We start from the raw sequence: 13,223 nt of genomic DNA on the forward strand, positions 1-13,223 counted from the left end.
GTTTTCAGAACATTTTACAAAAAATATATTCGGCATCATCTGTCTAAATGTTTAATATTGTGAAACTTAATACGCATCAAGCTTTATATTAACCAGACATATCAATATCACTTTGATAGATTTGTCTTTAATTTCTACTTTCATTTCACTTGATCATTTAAGCATCATACGGATTAAGAATTCAGAAGTAAGTAAGAAAGTAATAGATAATAAAATTCAAATGTAGAGTTACACTCGAACCATTATTAAGATGTTTTCAACAGTAGGAAAATGTACATTGAAAAAAAAAAAATAATTTAAAAAAATGAACTCTTGTAAACGTACACATGAGTTGTTTATAAAATACGCTCATCGCCCAATTTAAATTCACTTATAAATTTACAGCATGTATTTATAATAAATAATCTATTTGAAAATCTTCAAAACAATTATTGATTATTTTCATTCCTCGAATGTTTAATTACGGTACGGGAAGTTCCTGCAATTTGCCTTAAGGCACGATGCCATTCGCCCCACTAGTCTTTTTATTTTAATTTACATTTCTATAACATTTGATATGCTGTCTCGTTTAAAACTCGAAATAAGATATACTAATTTCAGAAGTCATTTTTTACAAAATTTATCTACAGATTTTCACATTTGTTCGAAAATGAAATATTAACCCAAGGTATTGAGTATTTAAAAATGTATTGTTAACGCTAGCTAAATTCGAAAATCTAATTTTGCGTTCTTGTACACTAGCAAATTACGTTTTAGTTGCGAAGTCAATGTACTCTACTTTTTGTTGGGCATGAAAAATGCCATATTAATTTTCAACATTTATCGCATAATACGGTGTATATATGTTATAACATGTGCATAAGTATTGTGCACATGTATATATATATATATATATATATATATATATATATATAATACAGGTAATAATTAGTTCATTAATTACCTTAACTTATCATTCTAACAATTACTATTTAATATAATTAATTACCATTTAAACTATAAACAAAGTTTATATGGAATTATTTAGTAATTGCCCGCTATCCAAATCATTGATTTTATAATTTTGTCAGTTGTTGTTAGAAGTAGGTATTAATGATGTATTTATGAATCATTCATGATTTAATAATTTCAATATGTAAAATTATGATACATTTTGCAATTATTAATAATTTATTGTAACTCTAATAATCATGATCATATCTAAATTAATAAATTAATGAATCAGAGGATAAATTAAATTTATTAACTTCGTGTATGGTATATTGTTTTAATCGCAATGAAATCGGAAATGATATTTTTAATATTGACGTTTCGAATGTTTCTGAACATTTTGGTATACCTTAGAAATACCTTTTTATACATTAGTTTCTGTATGTAGTATGTATGTATGAATGTGCAGATACAAATTTTCGAGAACTCAATTGAAGCGATTTCAATGATACAAGAAACATTCTATTCCCATTGATGGGTAAACGTCTTGGTTAGTTTTTGGCTAAGGCAGGTCCAGCCGTTTCGAAGATACGGGTCAAAAAGTGACAAAAATAATAATTCAGTTTTGAGATAGCGGAGCGTCCGATTTAAATGGTTCAAAAAACGTATTATATTGACAAAATGAACTGATTGAATTTTTGGGAAGGCAGGTCTAGAGGTTTTCGAGATCGAGTATAAAAAGTAACAAAAATGCCATTTTGCGATGAAAAATGATAGACATGTGCACATAAAATTATCAGATATTTTATAGAGATTTTAATAATAAGTATTAGTTTGTTTACATTTCTATGGGTTCATATTATGTATCTACGCAGCTGGATCAGCGCGATTGCTTTAGCAAAAAATTCTTTTTTTCAAAAAACAATTCTCAAAAATCAAACAATTTCAGTTTCAAAATAATTTAATCTTAAAAGAAATAATTTTTGGTACGGGAAGTTTCAGCAATTTACTTTAAGCCACGATGACCATACACCACTAGTTCAATTTATTTCTTCTATTACATTTTTTTACAAAACATCATACATTTTATAACTTAAACCGTAAAATTTGCATATAATTAAATCCTTCTCAATCGCTAAGGTTTTTCCCGCAGTATATATTTAATTCCATTATCGTCTTTTTGCTTCGTAAAATCTCTTATCTCTTACAAATTATATACTTTGCGTGCCGTCCGTTGCGTTCTCAGTATTATATTATATTATATTATGTCCTGGGCGTTCATTTGCACGGAATTGGAAAGTAAAACGCACGTCGCAGTATTGGTGGCTGCTAATGAACCGATGCTCGCGCTACACTGATTTTCAACATATTTTCACTGGGACTCTGGCACGAAAGCTCGTTTGTCGCGGTACGAGTTGTTCCCATTGTCAACGTTGAATCGAACAAATAAATCATGTGTTCCTACCAACTTACATTATCATTTATTTTATTTCATTATATAACTTTCTGTTTCCTCGGCAATGATAATTTTACGAGACCACTTGGCATATTTAATTGTATCTCATTCCGTCTTCCTAGTAATTATGAATATTTATATTAACCCGGTCAATTTAAACCTAAAATCAGGGTTAAGGTTACTATAATTTATAATAACTTGGGCCATTTATCTAAAAATCGCAAAAGGGTAATTTTTGTGACCTTTGACCTGGTGCTATTTTCTTTAGCTCGCTTTGGATCGATGAGAACTTACGAGATTTATTTTAAACAATTTTGCCAAGTTACAGCTCATTATGAATTATAGTAACCATGAAAACGTAAATTGACCGGGCTAAATGTATATAATAAAAATAATGGGTAGTACTGCTCTAGGGCAGCACCGTGACCTGAGTTAAACTCCTACTCGATTCAGGAAATATTAATGTGAGAGGTTTTCCATTGCCATTTTACACCGCAGTGCCAAATATGGCCTATATATCAATTAAAAACATATTTTTGATCTATATTTTCAACAAAACACAAACATTGCTACTACAATCGACGTAGTCAATTTACCCCCAGCTGGGGCTTGAACTCGCGACCCCGTGCAGTATCTAAATTAAACTATTTTGCTTGCAAAAATCCCGGTTGAAAAAAAAATGACAATAAAATATAAAAAAGTGCTAATTTGCTTGCAAAAATGGTAGTTTATAGCAAAAAGCCTGTCTTCGAAGAAAGCTTTTTACCTAATCGGACAGAATTTGTCGCGTGGTTCAGAAATTGAAGTTGAATTATATTGAATTCAAATTATATTCATGTCGAATTATATTGAATTATTGTTGTAAATAAAAAAATCAAGTATTGTAAATGTAGCCAAAAAGTAAAAGTTATTGTGTAAAATTGCATTTCATTGTGACATAGTTTCCAAATTCCAAATTCCACATTACAACATTTGGTATGAATATATAATATATGTATATATATATATATATATATATATATATATATATATATAATATGTTCTTTGTGATACATACATTGCAATTCCATAAAAGCAAATTTCTTTTTTGAGGAGTATTTATTCATTACATATATTACAATCGTACGTTTCATCTTTTTTATATTATTTTATTACCAGCAATCTAAACTTAAAACTTCTATGAGATTTGATGATTTACTTAACTAAGTCAGTTTTTTATTTATCCAGAGAATTATCCCATCCATAGGCTCATACTTTATTATTACAAATTCTACTGATTTTATTATACTGAATTTATTATTACAATTTTTAGTGATGAATTTATTTATTTGGTAAAAAATTATGCAATTTTTTAGGGCATTTAATGTCAAGTTATGGCTATTTTCACTTGGAAACATATTGCTAAATAAATTTCCAAGTGAAAACCGTTGTCACTACTGCTTGACATCAGATTGCTCAAAGCGAGCATCGAATCTTGGGCCACACTTGATCTATATGATGGTACTTCTATAAAATGTTTGAAATTAAAATGTTATCTTTTATAACGATTCATCTTTATGACTTTTGTTAAGCAAATACAGTGGCTTACGAATTTTCTCATGCGGCTTTACATATAAATTCGTATGTACAATAAGCACAATGTGAAACCATTCTTACTATTGATATTTTTCGCATTATTTTATTCGATAGATTCAAGTTCAGATCATATTACTTCATGTACTTGATGGTGATCGTATAAAATGTTTAGAATGAAATATGTTCCATTATTATGATTCATCTTTATTATCTTCCTTATACAAATAGAGTTGAGTCCTTTTATGTCTTCAATAAACAAGATATAAAATGAAACTGCACTTACTATTTATCTTGATCAGATTATTTATTCACTTGGATATAAACAATTCGCTACAATTTTATTTATATTATTTTTGACAAATTATAATTAATTTAAATTAAATTAATTTTTTATTAATTGTTTAATGTAAATATTAAATCCATTTTATTTTAAAAATATCATTGTAATAAATATTATTCAACAAAATGTTATTTCAATAGCTAATTATTGAGCCAATTTGTGATTATGTATAATATCATTTGTCAATACCGCGATGTATTTATTATATTTATCGAAACAACCATTGTGTTTATAATATATTTGCATTAATGAAGGACTGCGTAATGGTTCTATTATTAAAGTTTAATCGGATATCTATGAAATAAATTTGTGATATTTAAATACGCTGTGGCGCATTTAAAATGGAAGCTTTGGACAAACCAATTATGTACTCAAGGCTAGTAATTTTTTTCAAAAATGTTTGTATTAAGTATCCATGAAACAATGTAAATTAAGCCGAATTTATAGTAATATATATGTATGTCATTTTTTATATTGCATATAAATGTACTGATGTAAAATATCTAATAAAGAAGTATTATACCCAAGAGTAGACAACTTATGGTACCAATGCACTTTAATGTAGTATACATTTTATATATTGAAATATCTTTTTGAACTTGAACTTGTATTAATATTTATTATGATTAGTGAGCAGCACATCGACGGAAATCTATTTCAAGTAAATGTTGATGAAATTTTTAATATTGTAGGTACTTTATCATAGAGACTATGTATGTATATCATAGTAACCAGACATGTTATATAGACTTAGAAGCATATCACTGAATGTTTCCGCATTAATAAATGACACTGCTATAGCTCAATGTCGCGTTGACTCTGCGGGAAATCGAACTCGGATCGGTCACGTAAACTGCAGAGATCTAGACGACTAAACATTCGAGCTTATATATATATATATATATATATATATATATATATATATATACAGGTGAATCTGGATATTAAGACCAGCAGGGGATCGAAAGCTCTTAGCTCTTCGAAGCTGACGGCTTTTTTACTTAGTAGTGCACATATATCTAATATGTAATTTTTATATATAGGGTAGGATGGCGCATGAAAAATTATCAAAATAAATTTTGTCTAAACCAAATATACTACATCATAATACATAACTTCTCAGTTGAACAACTATCGAGTGAAATTTCCAGATAATTCCTAATTGCAGAAATGATTTTTTTTATTATTTTTTAATACCTGTCACTATGAATGCCAAAGGGCAAATAGGTCCAATGTTTCCTTCTCAATTTTTGAGGAATTTTACGAAATAATAGCTACATTATTTACCAATGCAAAATACAAATTGCAAGGTGGGGAACATTCTTACATAGATCAAACGGTATATAACTTTGATCAGGGATTTCGTCACAAATATGTATCGGCAGAGTTGGCATAACCTATAATTTATTTCTTATTTTAACTTAAATTAATTTTTCATTTACTATTATCTTATTATTTATACTTTTTCCAGTGTATAGGATCAGTTGATTCTTTTACCCCGCCGACATATGAGCTTTTATTAAAGTAAAAAAAAAAACTGTTGAATCTGGTTTATCAATACCAATAAAGCTTATAAAATAATTAAATAACGAGTTTTCGTAAACTAAACAATAGTGCTCAGAACGAAAAAAAAACGAACTACGAATGAAAATAATTTTGTTATGAATTTTAAAACATTCCCGTTTATTTCTTGATGTCAAAGTTGTGAGAATCAAGATGATGACTATAGTTGTATATCTTCAAAAAGCTTTGTTTTTTTAGCTGTATCGTAGTGGAATTTCAAGCCTCTTTCTATTCTAATTACTACATATATATATTTGTCATATGTGACATATTTTTACTCAACAATAAAATAAAATTAATGAAATTTAATTTTGAGTATCATCTCTTTTTAAATAAATAAAAAAACACTCTACCTTAACAACGTGAAATAATTCTCAAATACAGATTACTTTGTCGTTAATAAAACACCAGATATGTCTTTTCTAATTTACTTTTATATTTTGGATTATAATTAACACATTTATATATTTGTCGTAAAATATATTTTTACTTTACAACAAAATATTATTAAAATTTAATTTTGAGTATGATTTCTGACAAAATATTTAAAAAACACAAAAATTTATTAATCACGTGAACAATTACTCAAATACAAATCCTTTTCTCGTTAATAAAACACCGGATATATTTATTACAATTTAGTTTAATATTTTGCAATGTAATCACCACTTTTATATATTTGTTGTATGATAAATTTCTACTTAGTAGTAAAAGAAAACTAGTGTATTTTATTATTACAGACTGTTTTTTTAATAGATTGATCGTGAATAATTACAACGTTGTTATTTTTTTTAACATACCCATAAAGGAGAAATTTCATCAAAAAATCCGATTCGCTAATTTTATATTCTCGACGGTTCAAGCCTGAAGGTCTGAATCGAATGAAACCAAATTCGTTTTGTTAAAAACGACTGCACAATTACTAGTGTCTATGCATTATAAAATATAATTACAGATATTATAAACATGTCTGAGAAATATCAATTAAAAATAGGAATATTTAGATTCAATTGATAGCGATAACTTTATTTTCCAAATAAATAGCTCAAAATTTTATCTAAATATTTAAATCTCGAATTCGGTTGACTAAGCCAAAACTTTATTACACATTTCGGGAATTTAATGCAACTTTCCTTAAGACTAAATGCTACTGTCAACTAGTTATTATATTTAATTATTAATGGTATTTACACACGTTAAATGTTTTTTTTTATTAATACAGCATGCTAAAAATTTAATAGTTTTTGACTCGTAGTTCTATCACGTGCTTTCTAATAAAATTTGGAATATGCTAATACTTGTTACAAAACAGCAGTTAGTTACCAACGTGCAAATGATTTTAGCTACAATCACATTCCTGACTTATTGAAATCGTGTATTCTGTAGATTTACCGGCTGTATACACGGGGAAATCGTAACTGTGAATCATCATTGAACTTAGTTACTGATTTGGCACGTTTTACATTCATTCAGTTTCCAATCGTTAGTTATTCATCATTCGGGGCTCAGATGTTCTGGGTCGAACGCTTGTTAGACGATTTCCGTAGCCTAGCGTTTTGCTGGCTGTGCCACCGCCGCTGCCAGCGGTGGCTGTATGCTTATTGATTTTCATTTACGCGCCGAGCCGTGTTGTGTACGTGGGGGCCTGCTTGCTCCTCTGCGCTCGATTTTCTCTGTCCCAGTAATAGCCAGACTATTCTCTAACGTTTACTGCTTGGATTATTTAACTTGCATACTGAGGTGTGCATGAATACTAAATTTTTACTCTAAATACTTCGTTGGCAGATTAATACTAGTTTGGACGATTATAATTTAATTTCACTGTTGATATGTACGTATATATATATATATATATATATATATATATATATATATACATTAGGGTGGTCCTTAAAATGATCATTTTCGAATTTTCTTACTCCCAGGGCCCAAATGGTTCCAAATATATGAAAAACAATTCTCTGAAAATTTTAGCTCTTAATATTAACGTTTAGATAGAGCGCAATTTAATCAAACTTCGTATGGAAAGAGCATGCAAAAAAAATTGAAAATTAAAAAAAAAATGTTTTAGGTATAACTTAGCGACAAATGAATGAGTTTTATTCATTCATTCGTTCGGTAAATTACATCTAAAAAACATTTTTAAAATTTTAGAAAATTTTTACATGCTATTTCCATACAAAACTTTGATTGAATTGCGCTCTATCTAAACGTTGATATTAAGTGGTAAAACTTTTAGAGAGTTGTTTTTTATCTATTTGGAAGCATTTGAGCCCTTGGCAGCAAGGAAATTCGAAAATGATCATTTTAAGGACCACTCTAATATACATGTGCATTAGGGTAGTCCTTAACATGGATATTTTTTAATTTTTTTGCTCCCAGGAGCTCAAAAGCTTCCGAATTGATAATAAAAAAATTCTCTGAAAATTTTAGCTCCTTATATTAACTTCAAGATAGTTCGCACTCCAACCAAAGTTTTATAGTTCATCTTCTTAATTAAATATTTATTTCATAAAATATATAAATTTTTTATTATAATTTTTTTTTATTTATATTTAAAATAAGCAAATAAAATCTTATTCTCAAAATGTGGATTCACTTGTGGTTAAGTTATAAAGTTCTAAAAAACAACTTAAATTTTACCCATTCATTTTTTACAGCTTCTATTTCTATCAGAGACTTTGGTTGCAGTGCCGACTATCTTCAAGTTAATATTAAGAGCTCAAACTTTCAGAGATCTTTTTTATCATTTTAAAATTATTTGAACCCCTGTGAGCAAAGCAATTTTAAAATATACATGTTAAGGACCTAATGTGTATACTCTTTGAGTTCAATGTTTTCATCACAATGAGTTTTCAGTTTAGTAAATGTTGTCATAATAATACATAAATTAATCAACTATCCTTTAATGTTCCAAGGCTATCTACGCGTTCACAATTATTTTTCAATTATCCTACTCCGAAATCTAATTCTCTCTTAAATTCGCCTATTTTACTTATGTCCTCTAACTTTAACTTAATTAATAATGAAATAGATATTCACAACACTTCACCTAATCGAATAATCTCCATCTGCACAAGTTAACCTTTTTATTTTCTTTTCAAATATCTCATTATTTTATCTTATTCTGTTTATAAATAATATTGTTACATTCTGCATTGTATGTAATTTTATGTTGAGCATATTATGTTAATAACCATATATTGTAATTTTGTATATATTTTATTTGTTCTTCATTATGTAAAATAATTGTATTTTTGAGTCCTCTTGGAAGAAATCTGTGGGCTATATATTTAAAATAAATAAATAACTAAACCTGTGTAAAATATCCAAATTCAAACTAAAGTCAAATCTACATATAAGAGTGCGCGTAAGGTACACACGCGAAGGAGTATAACTTTTTCTATTGTATAAGATGACAATTAGTCAAAAATAAATTGACTATATAAGAGTTTAAAGTATCGCTTATTGGTAATATGGTAACACTAGTAACACATACATTTATTAATGCTAACCACTATACTAATATTTTAAATAACATTTTTGACTATCATTATTTAAATATGATATAGTTGGTTTGGGATAGCTAAAGCGAAAGACATAAATTCAGTCAACAAATCGTCTAAATTTCTTGAGAAAGCTGCATCAATAGTAATGCCAATATCTCGTACTTGATTAAGAATTATTGTTTGTTAAATTTATTTTATCTAAAAGTCAATGTTCGATATGCTTTCGAAAAAAGCTTGACATTGACATCTCCAGCAAAAAATGATAGTATTTTGTCACATTGTTTACACTGATATTGTTATTCAGTCTATTATCGAGTATTGTTACTTTTTACTTACTACAAATATTTATAAATTAATACAAGATAAGTGTTTGTATACTTTAGATATTTTTCCGTATTTTGAGAATGAATAGAATATATTTTTACCTTTAGTAATACTAGAAGTGCATGATATTCTATCTTAAGCTTTATTTCTCGAGCTTTCCGTCTTTTAAATTCATAATAAATTAATAAAAGAAGAAAACAGATTATAATTTATAATCTGCAAGAGAATATCAAGGAACTATAGATAGAACAAACAGCATTTAAGAAGAAATATGTTTGAAATATGTGAAACACGATACTTTTTTGGTAAAACATTTATTTAATGAAGATCTTTGAAATATTTTGAGTGTTATAAGGTATTGTTACTTATAGAAGCCTATGGAATTTATGAATTATAATACAGATTTGTAACAAATTTTTACTATGGCACCGATAGGTTTTTAACATGACACCGAATAGAGTTTTTATAGAAACCAAAACGCATATCAAAACAAATTGAATACTTTTTCAACTATAGATATTAGGTGGTCTAGTTTTTCATAAATATGATAGATTTATGCATATAAATATGCTCGCATGTATTCATTTTTATGACGAATGTTTATTTCTTTTTTCATATTTTTTTATAATATATTTTGTCGAAAATGATTATATTTTTTTTCAAATTAGCATCTGCGTTTTATTCTCTTGAAAAGTGCAATGAACGGATTATTATTGTTGTTAACATTGTATTCATCTTTGTTTTAATTTGTAATTATGTAGATTTTATATAATCTGCAGATTTTATATTATAAAAATATTTTTAATAAAAATTCAATTTGATCGCGATTGTTTATCTATGATGTAATTATTTATTTTTAAATATTTTGTATGTATATATAATTATACTATATGTCTACATATTATATATATATGTGTACAAATATAAGTTTTATCTGCACAAGGTTTAGTACGATCACGCGTTCCTAACATTTTGTCAGTAATACAACAATACACAAACTTGAAATTGAAAAACATTTTAAAACTGTTTTAGTTACAAATATCGTTGTAAACATTTATACACTAAACATTTCCGACTTAAGTTGAAGTTAGGATCATTCATCGTGCAGGTTATCCGTTATATATATATATATATATATATATATATATATATATATATATATAATATTCATTTGGCGTCTTGATTATTTGTACCCAAAGATCAAAGTACTATTATCAAAACTTTCTCACCCTACTAATGATTCTTGTTATTGAATAACGATTATTCGAATTGGAGAATATAAATCCACAACTCAGCTCTTATGCCTGAATGCTGAGGTTGAATGGACCAATGAGCAGGTATATAAAATCAACTCATACATACAGTGTCCATGTAGAGAGAGACCGAAGTGTGCACGGGTTCATATATATACTGTGGCGCGGAGTGCCAGATCATACAGTCGATGACTATATCACACAGGGTGGGAAACCTGTTGTATTGAGGTCATCGCATGATTCAAGGACGCTCTTATTTAAAACCCCATTTCATACACGTTAGTTTATCCGTACCAATTAAAATTTTAATGTTTTTCTGCGTTACGTTTTTTTGAATCTGTAGTGAAACTGACTCTTATTTGAATTGGTCAATTTAATAAAGGGTCTTAAATATATATATATATATATATATATATATATATATATATATATAAAGTATTTATTTCTCGTATTTTTTTAATTGTTCTTTTACTCATACAATTCCTCGGTTCTTCATTTACTTCACCTATACTAGTTATACTTGTACATACTTACATACTTTTACATGATTTTTTTTATTTTGTTTATAGATATTACTAAAATATTTTTAACAAATTTAATTATTTTCTATTTTTTCTGAAAATAAATACTATTTTCATAAATACGGTGGAGACGCCGTGCACTTTTTCCACTGAATGTATATAATCGTAATTTATACTTCTCTAATTAATAGAGTAGTTAAGAGATAATTGTTGTATTTTTAAATATTGCGACATAGACTTTAAACTTTCAATGTCTTAGCATGGACAATATCTATCAAACTACCAATTCGATAATATTGAAATCTCTTTGCATCTTGCGAAATTGTTTTGTCGCAATGCAATATATTTTGTATGTATCAAACCAATTTTATTGAATAAACACTCAATCAATTTTGCTGACAGTGCAATCAAATTGAACAACTGGATCGTAGTTCAAATTCTGTTCAATTAAAACTTAATAGAATTACGAATTACCTAATGTACGGTTTTGATTTGATGGATATACTCCAGTTAATGATATACTCATTTTTAAATGGTACTTCAGACAATGATGTTTATTATTATTATTTGAATAAAAGCAAACTTACATATAATACTGAAAATCAATATAAGAAATTATTTCTCAAACATATATATATATATATATATATATATATATATATATATATCTGTGTGTGTATGTTGTTTGTTAGTTATACTCAACTCTCAGAAATGCGTACCTATGCGGTTACATGAAATTCCTTTCTTTGCTTCCAGAACCTACCGCAGTATTTTAGCTATAACTACAAATCATTGTATTTTATGTATATGGGAGGGAACAATATGAGCTGAGCGGTATAATAAATACATTTTGCGGTTTTATTGTATGTATTCTGAACAATCTCATATGAGCGGATGTTTCCAATTGTGAAGAGATAAGATGCACATGCTGTTTATCATAAATTCAAAATGAAGTGAAACGATTTTTTATAATTTAAGCATTAGCCAAATTAATTATTACTATTACTACGTTTTTTCTACGCGAGTACTCTTGAAATTCGACTGTTTTTATTCTGTAAGGTTAACTTTGGTGATAATTGATGTAGAAAATTGTTTTTCTGTACACTATATTATGTTCTGCATTATTAGTATATCAATAGACTTCCAACGATTATAAACTCTAGACAAGTTGAATCCGTTTTATTTGTTTATATGGTTTCAAGCATAAACCCCAAAGAGAAACTCATATTTTTACCAGAAACTCTGTTTTTCTAATTTTACGTTTTTTCGATGTTCCAAGTAACTCAGAGTATATATATATGTATATATATATATATATATATATATATATATACAGGGCCGGTCCTGTCTTGCATGCGATGCATGCAAAAAATGCGGGCGCACGCCTTAGGGAGCGCCAAAACGAGTTTCGGAAATTAAATTTATAATATAATATTTATATTTTTTTATATAAAATCTAGAATTATTTGTATAAAATCTAGAATACTTAATAAATTATAATAAACGATCTAACTTAACTAGGGATACGGAGACACAAAAAGCATATTTATTTTGCAATGTGATATCAGTAGAAACAATTAACCGATTAATAACTCTGCAAATTAGTAAATAACTGCTCTGTGTATTGGATAATCTACTTATTCAATTTTTTCTTTGTTTCAAGTTACCGTGGAATCGAAAATTATCTAGTGTTCAATCCCTTAAGCGCAAACCTGCGAGAGATTAAATTAATTATTGGGCATTATTGACGAA

This window comes from Ctenocephalides felis, unplaced genomic scaffold (genome assembly GCF_003426905.1).
Source record: "Ctenocephalides felis isolate EL2017-DRISC unplaced genomic scaffold, ASM342690v1 CF-g0.4_SCAFFOLD_01886, whole genome shotgun sequence".
NCBI lineage: Eukaryota > Metazoa > Arthropoda > Insecta > Siphonaptera > Pulicidae > Ctenocephalides > Ctenocephalides felis.